The following is a 15,955-nucleotide window of genomic DNA, read 5'->3' as shown; positions in this document are numbered from 1 at the left end:
AAGGGCAATGGAACAAGGGATGCTGTCAAAATGAAAGCCTTACTTATTACTTTACTTTTCAAAAGCTTTTAATGTTTTTCTTTTATTTTTCTGTATCTTTCAATAAAAGGTTTAAAGGGTTTTTAATGGTGTGTTTACTATGGTAATAAGCAGGCTGAGGTCTCTCTCCATACCAAACCTTGTCCAACATTGTTTAAAGTTGGACAAGTACGGGGCCATGTTGACACCTTTGATTCTTTGAGCCCATTTATTCTATCTAGTACAACAAGCCTTTTGGGGGGTTTTGTTTTGTTAATCTGTTGTTTAACTTTCTGGCTGGGAAACACTCATGTTGCTGAGTATTATAGCCAGTGTTTTAAGATATGATATTGACACAGTTATGGAAGTAAATCTCTGAAATTAGCATGGCAGAGTCTGATCTGCATAAATGTAATAAGGTGTGTTTATCCATTCTTTAATCCTTATCAATAAGTAAATGTAGCTACTTAGTTATCTGTGGAAATGCATGCAAGTGGGGTGGTAAGCAATAGTGGTACCGAGAGGTAAGCAATAGGGGGTCATAGTTGGAAGGCATTTGCAAATATATTGTTGCCAAAAGCAAGGTGCAGATCTCTGTGTTGAAACAAAATCTGAAGTGAAATCAAGCTTGACTCATAGCAGTAAAGCTAGTTTTGATGGCAGGATTTTTAGAAGTATTCAGACGTTTCCCCAGGAAATTATTGAAGGTGAATAAGAGAAATTATTGAAACCAGTGGTCTGAAATGAAGGTCTTTCTTTATTATGAGACATTCAAGTTCCCAATCCATACATATTCTCCCTTATTAGAACTGTAAGGGGCAAATCCTGTCTACCCTCACTCACCCAAATAATCCTGTTAAATCAAAGGGCCTATACAAAGAAGTAAGATGAATAAAATTTGGTCCTCTTTCTATGTTTTTTGTAAAGCACTTAACACGGTTGGGCTCCAGTCCTGGCAAGGGCCTTTGGGCTGCTGTTGCTAGGCGAATCAGTAATAGTAATGAGGGCGATACTGTGCATTTAGTGGGAGTAGAACAGTTCTGCCACCTATTCAGTGGAACCAGAATATCTGTGTGATCGCTTCAGCCTTTTGAAAATGTATTAATCTTTGTTTCTACTGTTTGGCTAGTCAGGCAAAGGGAATTCAACCCATCACTGAAACTGTATATGTATTAAAAGCTTTAGCAAGCTTTACTAACACAAAAGCAGACTCTACAAACCCCACAGTCATACTAACTTGACATGGTGGCGTGATAAATTGACTTTTGACGTATTCTTCATTGTAGAAGAGTAAAGAGGCTGGATATAAGCTTAGCCACGATCATGTATTTCCTTACAAACTAGGTTTCTCTATTTTGTTTTGGGGGGCTAGATACTATCTCTCACTCCTTTCATTGTTGCATCCATTATTCTTCACCTGTGGCTTGACATAACTCTTGAGCAGAAATGAGCTAGAAAAAAAGCAATGAATTCAGCACCTTTTATTGTGCAATTAAACAAGAGGTTGAGAGCTCAATGGTATACAAGAGGTCTGAATAGCTTTCCTTGCTTTTTTTTTTTATTTTAAGAGGTTACTCAACAAAAATAATCTCCATCGTTTTCAGGGATTGTCTCATCTGTTTCTTTCTCTGGAGAATCAGAACTATGGTTTTTGTCTGTGTAAATTACTTTTTTTGTGAACAAATTGTGTGCATCTTGGAATGTTAAATAGGCATAATAAACAATGAGGATACTTATGGCACAGTAAAACATACATGTAATACTACAGATAATCTGAGACCCTGAGTAGCACTTTAAATTCGTGCAAGAGTGCGATATAGTGTGTCGTCCAGATACCTTTGGGCTCGATCTGTAACAGTCCTTACTTGGTCATGCAAGGGGGCAGTAGAGAGTAAAGCCCCCCTTTACTTTCCTGCTCATATTGCCCCCTGGTGCAAGCCAGTGGTCTTGGAGAAGGTGGAGAGCAGTGGCTCCCTCTCCCCTTAGTTGCTGGCCAGAGTAGCTGGTTAGATGCACAGAGGGGGTAAATTAACATAATTATCCCCCAGAATAAAGTGGGAGTAGGGGAGAAATCGTGACACTTAAAGCCACTGTTTATTCTCAGCTCTGTGCCTGGGGTGGTACAATTACATGCTGTCTCTTACACAGGGTAGATGTACATTCTACCCATATAGGTATATAATTACAATAATAGTGGTCTTATATAATACTATTATAGAAATGTAGGGCTGGAAGGGACCTTAAGAGGCCACTTAGTCCAGCCCCCACACTGAGGCAGGACCAAGTATGTCTAGACCATCCCTGACAGGTGTTTGTCTCACCTGTTCTTAGGAAACCTCCCTTGGAAGCCTGTTCCAATGCTTATCATTTGGAAGCCTGTTCCAATGCTTATCATTAAAAAGTTTTCCCTAATCTCTAACCTAAATCTCCCTTGCTGCAGATTAAGCCCATTATTTCTTGTCCTACCTTGAGTGGGCATGGAGAACAATTGATCACTGTCCTCTTGAGAGCAGCCCTTTAACATACTTAAAGACTATTATGAGGTTCCCCCCGCCCCCCAGTTTTCTTTTCTCAAGACTAAACATGCCCAGTTTTTTAACCTTTCTGCATAGGTCATGTTTTCTAAACCTTTGATCATTTTTGTTGGTCTCCTTTAGACTATCTCCAATTTGTACATATCTATCTTAAAGTGTGGCACTCAGAATTGGACACCGTACTCCAGCTGAGGCTTCACCAGTGCTGAGTAGAGCAGGATAATTACCTCGTGTATCTTAAATCTGACACTCCTGTTAATATACCTTTTTTTCTCAGCTGCATCACATAAGGGACTCGTATCCCGTGTGATCCACTATAAACCTCCAGATCCTTTTCGGCTGTACTACCAGCTAGTCAGTTATTCCCCATTTTCTAGTTGTGCATTTGACTTTTTCCTTCCTAGATGTAGTACTTCACATTTGTCTTATTGAATTTCATCTTGTTGATTTCAGATCAGTTCTCCAGTTTATCAATGTTTTTAATTTTAATCCTGTCCTCCTTAGTGCTAAGATCCCCTCCCAGCTTGGTGCCATCTGCAAATTTTATAAGTGCGCACACCACTCTATTATCCAAGTCATTAAAGAAAAAATTGAATAGTATTGGATCCAAAACAGACCCCTGAAGGATCCCACTAGATACAGCCTCCGCTCCGGTTTGACAGAGAACCATTGATAACTACTCTTTGAGTACAGTCTGTCAGCCAGTTTTGCACCCGCCTTATAGCAATTTCATCCAGACTGACTTTCCTTAGTTTGCTTATGAGACTGTCATGTGGGGCTGTGTCAAAAGTCTTACTAAAATTGAGGTAGATCACATCTACAGCTTTCCCCCTGACCAGTAACCCTGTCAAAGAACCAGTAGATCTCAAAGTGCTTCACAGTGGCTCCCTAAAGGATTGAACTCACAATCCTGGGTTTAGCAGGCCAATGCTCAAACCACTGAGCTATCCCTCCCCCCAACACTTCTGTGAGTTAGGGAAGGGTTGCTATCCCCATATGACAGAGAGGCTAAGTGAATTGTCCAAGTTCACAGAGGATGTCTTAGCTTACTTTTATTCACATAAAACTATGGCCCTAACCATTGCCATCAAACAGCCTTCAGCTCCACATTACAGCCAGCTTAGTATTAACCTGTCGGGATGAGCCATCAAGGAGATGGTAAGTGTCAAATATTTGGATGGTATAATAGAAGGTGTGGAGGATGCTTGAAAGATGTGGACACTAATATAGAAACAGCTGCTGTCATGTTTTGGGCCCTTCAGAGGTCTCTGTGGGGATTTTGTGACATCAAACTTGTATGAAGGTGCGAATTTATAGACCCACAGTTACACCATATCTGTTGAAAGGTGGGCACTGAGGAAGGCTGACACATACCAGATTGACATTTTGATTCTCGTCTTCATCAGCTGCTCCATATTATCAGTGATAAGACAAGGTCAGAAATAACATTTGAAGCCAAATCCAGCAACCGCCTACATCATCACTGGTTTGGTTTCGGTAGCTTTCTTCATATGGAAATATTATTAGAATGGAAGACCAATAAATTCTAAAATGTGTGTACCAAGGAATGTCGCTACATGGCCAGAGATCATGTGGGCTCCAAAAGCTTCAGTGGTGTGATCAGATTGCCATTGTTGGACATAAACTGAATATCCAGCCAGACCACCTAGCATGAGATCAATCTGTGTGGTGCTTGATCTGAAAGGAGGCCATGTCTCTTTGGGATTTTCCATGATGATGAAGACACAGGATATCTACCGCAGAGTAAGGAATTGAAATGTACTGCTGAATGATGACACAACTTGTCTAGGTATTAGTCAATTTTTTACAATTTTTATTTCTATGAACTGTTTTTTCTTACTATTTGAGAAGTTAAAAGGCTCTGTTCTCCTCTTCATTAAATGGCACGTGTTTGATTGACTATTTAACACAGTTCCATGGACCTGCTGTAATGGAAAATAATTTTTAAAGTTTGAGTGCAAGAAAAATAAAGTCATAGCTGCATAGGAGGACAGATGTGTTCTAGAGCATGTTCATCTTGATTTTGTGTCTTGTGCAGAGCTCTTTACAACCAACATTCCTATTCCATGAATTGAGAGCTTGAAGGAGCGGGTGATACTGCTGTGAACCATATGTCCTACTCTAATATACCTACGTCAATGCCAACAGCTGAGTGCTTTAATTTTTTTAATCGTTTGTGCAATAGATCCCCTGGGCTTCCTTCTCCTCTGTTTTCTGGGTGTAAATCAGGAGTAACTCTGCTATGGTCAGTGGAATTATACCAATATAAAACAGATTAACATTCAGACAGTCTAGCTTCAACATTAATGGTCTTTGGAAAAAGTTGTTCACCCACATAATACTGTTTTTTGAAAAATAAATCAGATTCTATCCACCAGCTTTTACAGATATTTCTAGGGAGGCTATCCCATTACCTTAGTTGGAAGGGCTGACATAAAATCTCAGTGATATATAATTTTCATATCTGCTCAGACTTGTGTGCAGTTTTTATTGCAGTCTTAAATCACATAAAATAGCTATCCTCATAAGTAATTCTGACATAGAATTTTATGTATGAATCAAGACACAGTACATAAAGAATAGGTGATAAAATATTACACCAACATTCAGAAATTAAAATACTGACTTTTTAAACATCTGGCTTAGCTGTCTTTCTCGGCTGGAATACGTAGTAATATTAAAGGATTAGCATAACCAACAAGAAGTGTTAAATGATTTGATTCCTGGAATGAGAGAACTCAGGACCCAACTTTTAGAACATCATGCAGCATAAGAATTATTTTCTATAAAACACGTTGCCTCCATGTTCTCTCATATACTGGAGGTAAAACTTGATATGATGTTGAATTTAGGACACTTTGGAATATGAGATTTGGGAGAATGTTTTGGTTCTTTTGGTTTTTATTTTTTTTTAAATGTATAGCTCCCACTTTTTAGAAGTAGTGTTAAAGCTTCATGATTTTCATTAATTGTTATTGTTAGAATTTGAAAAATTCACAGAAAATGGGAGAGAAATTGTCCTCTCTTCAGGATCACCACCAATTCAGGAAGGAGGGGGGAAAGAAGAGGGATAAAATGTCCTGTACATAAATCAATTACTTAAAACATAGATTTTAAGAAAGCAGCCAAGAGATTACTTACAGTGCGATGAAAAGCTAAATTAAATCTATGGGCAGTGAAACAGAATGACTAAAATAGCCATAAAGAATACACATAATACTGCAAAATAACGCACAATGTGTATACCTACACAGTGAAAAAGACCAAAGGTCAGCAGAAAGGTCAGCAAATTAAAGCCTTGGAAAAGCCAAATCCAAGCAGTAGCATTGGTTGAAATAAGAAAATGAGGGTAAGATTTAGACGTTTGTGCAAAATGTGTGGTTATGACTGAGAGCTGGTGCGACTTGATTTGAGGTTCATTCCAATCCAAAAAAACAGAAGTGTCCGTTTTGGGTTGGACGTTAAACAAAACATCAGGATATAAACTGTATGGGAAGGCAACTCTTATAGTGCTTTCTCCCTGCTGGGCAAAGCCTAAGTGGTAGGCTACCTCTCCTTATCACTCACAGGGCCAGCTGCCCCAGCTCCTCCATTTTCCAACCCACAAGTGTTCCCTCCAAACCTTGATGTCTTTGGGTAAAGGAGTTTTCATTGCCTCCCCCTTCTAGCAGGTTCTTCAGTGGTGCATGCTGGATTGACGCTTCCCCTCAGTGGACCTTCTGGGAAAGGGCATATTAGGTAAGGTCTGGTTCAATTCCTGTTCATAGAATCTTCTAGCTGTGGGCTGGGCAGCATCTCCACTTCACCAGCCAGCTTCCTCTCAGACAACAGAGCAGCACTAAAGCTGATTGGAGGGGGGGATTACTCTCCAGGAGTGCCTGAGGAAGGATGCTAAGTGTGTTTGGCAGGAGCAGACTGGAGCATGTTTCAGTTTTGGTTTGTAGTTGGCTAAAATAATTTGTAAACGAAAATGATTTCAAGGATTAGGGAACCTTGTTAATGTTACCAGGGCCTAATTCTTATTATATTATGGGCCCTTTATGCCACTCTTGACAGTCTAAATGGGCGTTAAAGTGCATGTAAATGTAATTGCAGAAGTGTAAAGGGGTTTGTGTGCATAAGAAACAGGCCCCCAGAAATAGTGACAGGGTGAATACTGCTGCATTCTGGAGCGGGTGAGGTCTTTTTCTTAAAACATTTTTTGGGAGTCCAACTTTACAGCATATTTTTTTTATAAAGTTAAAAGTCTCTTGAGTGATCGAGCGTCTGTTATATTCTTCCAGCTGGTTTGCTGGCAGACCATGTGACCTTTTTAGAGCTCTATGAAGCAGAAGGTAAAAGGAAGTTCCACTATCCGAAAATGTCACTTAACTTTTTCCTCCCTTTAAGTTTCCTTCTGTGATGAGAATTGTTTCTGCCCCCAGGTTTCCTTCTGTGTCTTGCACTCTACCAATACAGAGGATAGAAGTTTGACAGCTGTGTTCTGCAAACAGGATTATAGGACATAATGACTAAATTCTTACACCCCAAGTTAGAACCCATACATTAAACCATAATACTCCGATATCAGCATCGACCCCTTCTAACTTCTCTTCCCAGATACAAAGTGTATATTGCACAAGCATCGCTGCCCTAACACAATGTGGTGATGCTATTGGATAATACAATAATCTAAACCAAGACCAACACATTAAATTCCGTGTCAGCTGCAGAATTGGAAGCATCCTCCACATCATCTCATATACAGGGTATCACAGCTTGTCCCATAGGTGACTGTTACTGTGCTCAGGAAGGACATGGCGTGGCATATTAAATCAGACAAATAGGCTCTCCTTTTTCACAGCTAGGTACAGATGTTCAAGGGAATACAGTGATTTCCTTTAATACTTAAAAATAAATTAAGGCTGAATGATAAATTGGAAAAAGGGTCCATTCCCACTCATCCATCCATTTGTGGATCATGTGTGGATACAAAGATTCATTTGGATAAAATTATTCTGTAATCAAATAAACAAAATACAAAGAGGGAGGAAATGTTCTGACATTGATTTACATTTAGCGCTAGGTTATCTTCTTTCCTATCTGTCTGCCTGTCAAGTGCCTTCTTGCAAATGCTAGGCATATTGCTGGTATATAGACTTCTGTGGGCCCACTCAGGTACTTAGTTAAGTGCTTTGCTGGATTGGAAACAGAATGATCAGCTCCTTGCCTTAGGCTAGTATTCTCAGACTCTCTCCTTCTGTGCTTCCATCCGTGTGACGGATGGAACTCAAATAATTTCTTCTCTTGCTACTGTGCACCCCCCCCCCCCAACCCTCCCCCCCCTAAAGAAAGGCAGCTTATTCTGTCCTATGGTGATAAGATAGCCTGTGGCAGGTTTTCTGTATTCTGTACTTTTAGTGAGTAATTTTTTTTAGTCCTCAAACAGCCGTCCCCATCTCCCCCTCCCCCCGGTCACTTGCCCAAGTTATCCTCCTCCATGTTCTGTTCTTTCTGTTTCCCACTATGATCCTCATGTTCCTTTTTTTGGCACCAAGTTAGCTCTTCTTCTATCTTAAAAGGAAAAACATAACACCAGTACCAGATAAATATACCTATCCAGATGTACTGACCACCTCTGCTTTATCCTGTGAATGGACGAGAGCCTGCACCACTTTAAAAAGGCTACCGAACCCACAGACCTTGACTATCTGCTTTTCCCTGACAGAGTGTACAAAACACTCACTCCTGTGCAGCTGATCACTTTGGTCGGCCAACACCAGAAGGTCCAGGTTGTGATGGTGAAGGCCACATTAGGACTGTCCCCCTGTATTTGCATAGTACCTAAATGTGTCTTATTGGCTGATCTTTCTTTGTGTCTGTTGAAAGCCAGTGAGACAGTTACAAATAAACCAATGATTGATTAATGAAACAGAAAGACACACTTGTTGAAATGTCCCTTCAGACCATTGGCCAGAGCTGTGACATGGAGGCTTTTTAGTATCCAACGACACCCTTCCCAAACAGGACACTGTAAGTATGAGCATGCATGAATTCCTGTATTCCAATCATTCTAGTGAACAGTAACCCATGACAGAGAACTATCAATTAGTGTTTTTAAGTTCAGTTAGCAAACTACGTTGTCAGAACACTTCATTGTTATATTATTACATAAAGCCGTGGAAAATATTTTTGATGAAATATAAAACAACCCAAAATACAAGGGTTTTTTTTTCTGATTTAATTTTGAGCTTGAGTGAGCCCAGCTCTGCAGAAAACCTTATTAAGGTATGGCTGTTCTTGTGCAAAATCATGCTCCTGTACCCATGAAAAATATTTTCAAGCAAAAATTGTCCCCATCCTTTTTTTTTTTAAGCCAATAAAGTCAAATTTGAGGGGATGCAAAATAAACAAACAATTATCATGTAAAATTCTGAGACACATAAACTGTAAAGTTTGCACAGCTCTGTCACATCACCATGTAATCTTCTGGCAAACACATCAGTTGTGAAATCAGTACTCTGCAATAAGGCTGACATTTGTTACAATATTTCATTTTTCTGAATAAATGGATATTAAAGCAGTATGTATGTTAAAACATTTTTCCTCTTCAAACATTGTGTACTTTCCTGTGAATCCTCATGTTTCACTGTAGCTGGTATTTCATTATTTCCAATTGTGTGTGTGTGTGTGTGTGTGTGTGTGTATTTACCTTTACAGTATGTAGCCTGACTAGGCAGTGGATAGCTGTTGAGACATATGTCCTGTGTCCACTGAATGTGAAGCCTTTATTGTTACTGTCTCCCAATGTGCATTGCAATGATAAAGACTGCTTGTTCACGTAATGGATACAGCTGGTTGGATGTGAGTAGGGGGTTTTCACAATAAAAAGGCATTTGGCTTTTGCTGGGATCCTTGTCAGTAAGATACTCAAAGATGGTTAATTGGACATTAATGTGTCAGATTTTCAATAAAATAACAAGAAATTTGCCAAAAATAAAACTCGGAGGAAACACGCCTCCACATTTTACAACAAAGCTTTGTTTAAAATAGAAGTTTAAAGCAGCTGAAGATTTATGACATGTTGACATAACTGATGGTAAAGGAGTTGGCTGAAGCTATGGGTGTGAAGGTCCAAATGAGAACATCTGCATTAAGAAGCTAATTCTCTTAAACATACTGATCAAAATATTAATGCTACATGTAAACACAAGTGCTTTATCTGACAGTGATTTACATTTAGAACAACTTAATCCAACTATGCATGCATCTTTATTCATTACCAGCAGCCTTTACTTAACACTTCATGCCCGCTTGCACAGGTGGACAATCTACTCAGAGTGACTATTGTGTTTATGTTATTTTTTCATAAGCTGGGTTTGAAATTTGTCAAACTGCATCATTGTTTAACTATGTGCCAGTCAAAGGGAAATTGCCAGATGGAGCGGCTTTCCCCTAACCTTGCTCCAGGCAATGAAATTACACATAGGCCACAGTCTTATGTCAAGTCTTTAAAAAAAAAAAAATAGGCCATGAATAGGTATGACTATGTGCATTCACAAAACCTGGCTTTCTTATGCCACTAATTTTATATGAAGGCTCATGCCAATGGTAAATAAAACTTCATGTCCGTCATGTCACTCATTAACTAGGTGCTCATAATTTATGTATTTAAGGTTTGCTTGTCCGCCAAGCAATCAAACAGTAAACCATGTTTTATAGGTGTTAGTGTTTATAGAAACTGTAAATAAATGTCAAACAAAAAAAATCAGGTTTCAGAAAAACTATCAGGGTTAAGTCATTTATCATTGTTCCAACTGGAAAAATCTGAGAACCCACTGGTGCCAAAGCAAATGTTTCCCTGACTTTTTCTAACTTGCCGCTTAAACTACTAGATTGTAGAATTCTATTAGCAGGACTTGATGAAATGGAAAACTTTGCAGATCATATGTTTTAAATGAGCCTCTTGCTTAAAGAATAGAGTGGGTTGGTGGTTCTTACAAAAGCCATCTTTAAAAAAAAAAAATTATACCTGAAAGGGAAAGTGAGATGACATGGTCTAGGCAAAAATTATGCTGCTTGAGAAATGTAGGCAGAGAAGTAATTTGCAGGTAAAGGCAGGCATTTTTGTTTCCTGCAGCCTGACCTAGCTGCAGCGGGCACTGCCACGTGTTTCATGCCATGCCTGCTGTAGAACTATTTCCTCTGAAACATGTAGAAGAAAGAAACAACAGTACAGAACATGCCATTTGAGTTTGACTGAGGTGGTATTCCATTCCAGCCAGAGCAACTACTTCAGGGAATTGGATAAAGGTACAGTGTTTGTCACGCTGACAGGTCTGCACAAACTTTGGGCTAACTCTTATGCACTGTCAGATAACAGGTATTTTCTGGCTAATTTATCTATATCCTCAAAGTTGTATATTTTACCAGTTAGTAACATGTAGGCTAAAGTTTGTAAAATACCATGTAATCAAATCAAAGATCCCTTTATCATATATAGTTATCTTTACACTGAGTCTCTATGGCAGCATATGTTATGGAGTCACCATATTGGTTCCAGAGCTCAGGCTGTCCCGAGGTTTGTAAATCTATTACACTATATTCTCCATATATAAGAATCCTCCCAAGATATATAGCACTTTCTCACTGAGTACCAAATCTACCTTAGAATGAAGAAGTAAATCTGAGTGATTTTTTTTTTTTTGGACTTACTAGTATTTTAGAAATTACCCCTTTTGGAAATTGTTTGGGTGAATCTAACCTTTTTCCTCTCTTTCTAGCAGAGATACCCAGAGTGTCATCCATGGCCTAGTGGCGGTCTAGTAGCACCATATTGGGTACCTCTCTATTTCCAGATGAGAAAAATTGAACAGATGGGAGGGGGAGATAGTGTCAATAACTTTTTTGGAAAAGGACAAAATACTTACTGAGTCAGACAGCTAAAGATATGTTTATAAAATGACTTTTCTATAAGCATTTGTGGTAGATGCTACAGAAATGTTAAGCAATTGCAAATGAGGAAAAGAGATGTTTTGTGCAATTGTGAATGGTAGGACAGTGGGGTTAAAAAGGAATCTGTGTTAACATGTGGGCCATGCCACGGAAAAGTTTTGTGGACCTCTGCTCCTACAAACAAATTGATGAAGTTGGAAATTTCAAAATTACCTTGCTTGTAAATGATTCCAAGATTTTTGATATGGGCCACTGGTGAAGGTTTATTTGTATACAAGTTTTGATGTATGAGGCCTAGTACTCCACAGCCATTTGCTTATGTCCTGATCATGGTAAAATGCAAATAATGAGAAATGGGTCTCCTGACCCAATGGCTTTGATGACCTCCTGCACATTGGGAAGTCTTCAGGAAAGCATTGTTCTCCTGTGAATTTCTGAAGGTCTATGGGAGAAGCCCTTTCGTCCTGTACAGGAAGGGAATTCCCACTTTGACTCTCTGGTAAACCTTGGAAAAACCCTTTGCCCACTACTGGGCTCCTCAGAGCTTTTTTCCCTACACACTGCTGCTCTCTCTATTCCCGTTGACCTTTCTAGTTTTCTCTTTGTAAGTTGTAAGGAAATAACTTTTATACATACACATAATGGACAATTTTAATGCTCATATCTTTCATTGCACCTTCAAATGCATGCTTCAAAAAATTGGAAATCATATTGCAGTGAAAAACCTTCACTTCAACATGTTAGTTTGTTGCTTTTGTCCTATTGCAGACATATAATAGTGTGTACATATATATTTCCATGTACTTGTCATTTTTGTTTTAGCTCTGTGTACAGTTACTCTGTTTTGAAAGTTGTTGTGTAGAAACGCAGCAGCACTTTGTGTTTTCAATAGCAGAGAGGTTTTCATTATACTTCAGCTTTACGTTATCGCTGGGCCAGATCCTCAGATGATATAAGTTAGTGTAGCTCTGTTGACATCAATGGTGTGAAGCCTGGGTACCCCAGCTGAGGATATGGCCCTCTTGGTCTAGTGTTTGGTATATGGAGATGTTAAGATTATAATTCAGTTATTTAGTAATGTGGGATTGGGATGTGGAGTTCAGGTGGTGGCTGCATTTCATTTGGAAAATGAAACTAAACTCATCATTTTCACTGTCTGGGTCTCCTGCACTTGAACTCAGACTCTGTCATTGTGTATTATAAATGCTTAACTTAAAAAAATCTGCTGTTTTATACTGAACTTGTAAAGCTATAACATTTTATTTTTATTATGCCTTCTTTAATTATTTTATTTTACAGAAACTTCATTTTGTGTTTAAACAAATTTTAACAATGTCCTTTCAATTTAGTTTATTAGGATTAGTAGTAGTAGTAGTAGTATTTATTTACATATGCTGTGAATGACCATTAGGGTTGCCAGGCATCCAGTTTTCAACTGGGACGCCCGGTCGAAAAGGGACCCTGGTCACCACCGCTGACCGGGCTGCTAAAAGTCTATTTGGTGGTGCAGCAGGGCTAAGGCAGGTTCCCTGGATCCATGCAGCTCCTGGAAATAGCCACCATGTCCGGCTCCTAGGCACAGGGGTGGCCACGTGATCTCCGCGCGCTGCCCCTGCCCCGAGTGTCTGCTCCGCAGTTTCCATTGGCCAGGAACCACAGCCAATGGGAGCTGCGGGGGTGGTGCCTGTGGGTGTGGGTAGCATGCAGAGACCCTGATCCCTCCACTTATGAGTTGGATGTGCTAGAGGCTTCTGGGAGCCGCCTGAGATAAGCACTGCCTGGCCAGAGCCCACACCCCCAACCCCCTGCCCCAGGTCAGAGCCCCCTCCTGCATCCAACTCCCTCCTGAAGCCTGCACCCTGCACCCCCTCCCACATCCCAACCCCATGCCCCAGCCATGAGCCTAAGCCTGCACCCCAAACCCCTCATCCCTGGCCCCACCCCAGAGCCCACACCCCCCACTGGAACCCTCACCCCTTCCTACACCGCAACTCCCTGCCTCAGCCCGGAGCCCCCTCCTGCAACCTGAACCCCTCATCCCTGGCCCCATCCCGAAGCCCTCACCCCCTGCCCCAGCCTGGTGAAAGTGAGTGAGGGTTGCGGATGGAGTGAGCAGGAGGCGGGGCACGGCAAGGGTGTTTGGTTTTGTGCAATTAGAAAGTTGGCAACCCTAATGACTATGCCTAAAGAAAATGCACCTCAACGTTATGCCAATGGGCAAAGGCCCTCAAACATCTTTTACGAATTGTTTCCACAGCAACAAAGGGAGGGTATATGATGCATTAACTTCAGTATTTCCTTCATGCCATTTGTGCCCAACATGCATTAGCATTACTTTAGTTTTGAGTTATTTGAAAACTCACCGAAATTAAACAAATGAATATACTGTAAATCTTACAAATACAAATACAGTAACTTGTGGTATCCAATTTCATGGTTATTTCCAATAAATTTTCTAAAGTGATGTTCTTTCGACTCGTCAGGGACAAATCCTGAGGTTCTTATTGAGGGCTTAATCTTGCAAACCATTACTTAATAATTTTATTAAGATGATGTTAAAAAAATAGTGAACAGAGTTTGAGCATAGAAGTTTCTGGTTATCAGGGAATAACATACAGATTATCGAGGGTGCAAAGTTTGGTTTAAGATCAGGTGGCGTGAGGAATACATAATCTGCAATATCCCCGATTGGGGGTAAAAGGTTGATGGGTCAAAGTACAGACATTGAGATATGAGGGTATGAAGTTCATAAAGTGGCTATGTTCAGGTGTGGATAATAATGAGTGGATATGATGATGAGGATGGATTGACCCTCATTTGGTGAGATTTAATGTTTAGGGAGTTTATGGTTCCAGTTCATATGATCCAACGGAGAAGGTCACTTGGTCTCTTTCTCGTAGTGGGAGAATGATGTCACTCTGGCTCACGCCTCCTGGTACTGTCGGTGGCCAGTGACTACTATGCACCTGTGTAAAGGTTTTCAGGATCTGAGATTTTTACTTAGTCCTTACTTAGTAAAACTCTCACTGGTTATGTTCAAGGATTTGTGGCCTGATCCAAAGCTCATTAAAGTCCATGGTAAACCTCCCATTAATTTCAATAGGCTCCTAACCCACAAATAATACATATGTATAAATATGACTTTTTAAAATAAGTTGATGTCAAGATTGACCTTTCCATTTATAAAATCCATTTTAAAAAATACTTGTTCTACATTTTCTTGACTTTCTGAAGATAGCCGTTGATTCTCTCTTTCTTTTTTTTTTTCAATAAAGGCAATAAATACTTTCAAATAGCTAGGGACATAAATTCATGCCCTGTAATGCATGGTTTAAAAATCCAGCTCTTTTCTGGCTCATTACCTAGCCTGTAGACTTGATTTTTTTTTAATTAATGTGAGAACACCTTCTTTATGGCATGTTCATGTTTGCTCAAAAGTCACATCATTTTTCAAATTATACAAGATGTCAGTACCAAGTATAATGATCTTTATTGCTAAGTTTCCAAAATGAGCACTGCATTTTGGGGGGTAAATCGCAACCTGGAAAGGAGAAAAAAATCAATTTTTTTAACGAATAAAGTTTGTGTGTGTTGTAAACATACATATACATCACAGCTTATAGAGACAGCATGTGGTCTGCTTTTATATGGTGTGTCCACAATAGTTAAATGCTTCCAAGCAACACATCATGGATCTCCATGTATTTCCTAGATACTGTTTGACTTTGCCATGATGCAATATTATATTTTTTTTTCCATATTCCAAAGACAACTCAGTATTTGTAGGGTTTTTATTTGGTATTGGTGGAACACTTTGATATCCTGACACTGCAATATCCTAATTACATGACAGTGGTAAATATGTTTTGTACAAAGTATGTCTTGTGAGGTATCATTCTAAAAGTCTTGATCTGCTAGACATTAATATCTCATTGGATTGTATGTGAAGTTGTGAAGTTTGGCTACGTATGTGTTACTGAAACATGTTGTGAGCTTGAAAGCACCCACAAACAGCCTTTCAGGTACAACAGTAAAAAGGTCAAACAATGCTAATGGCTCACTGAGGAAATGCACACAAGCACAAGGATTACCCCAGGACTGTGTACAATAGAAACCTCTCAGAGATAGCACTACACAATGGGAACTGTTTGATCCAGGTCACAGCAAAAGAGCTTTCCAGCAAATGGGAATAAGATATAAAAGGGAAACAATGACATCATGGGGGGACCTCACTCTCCCTGCAACAACATACATGGAAACACCTAAGGGGCAAGGACTGAACTGTGGGATGTGATGGTCCTGGGCTAGAAGGATCTTTAACCTGTGTATGAAAACCTGGCAAAGCCAAGGCAACTTGTGCCTTAAGAGTCTGCCATCCTGTTTATCATTCCGGGTGAGAATTTGCTAATTTATATCCTACCCATCTAGTGTGTTAAGCTCAGTTTGCG

The sequence above is a fragment of the Trachemys scripta genome, chromosome 7, assembly GCF_013100865.1.
Source record: "Trachemys scripta elegans isolate TJP31775 chromosome 7, CAS_Tse_1.0, whole genome shotgun sequence".
Classification (NCBI taxonomy): Eukaryota; Metazoa; Chordata; order Testudines; family Emydidae; genus Trachemys; species Trachemys scripta.
Note: the sequence above shows the minus strand (reverse complement) of the source record.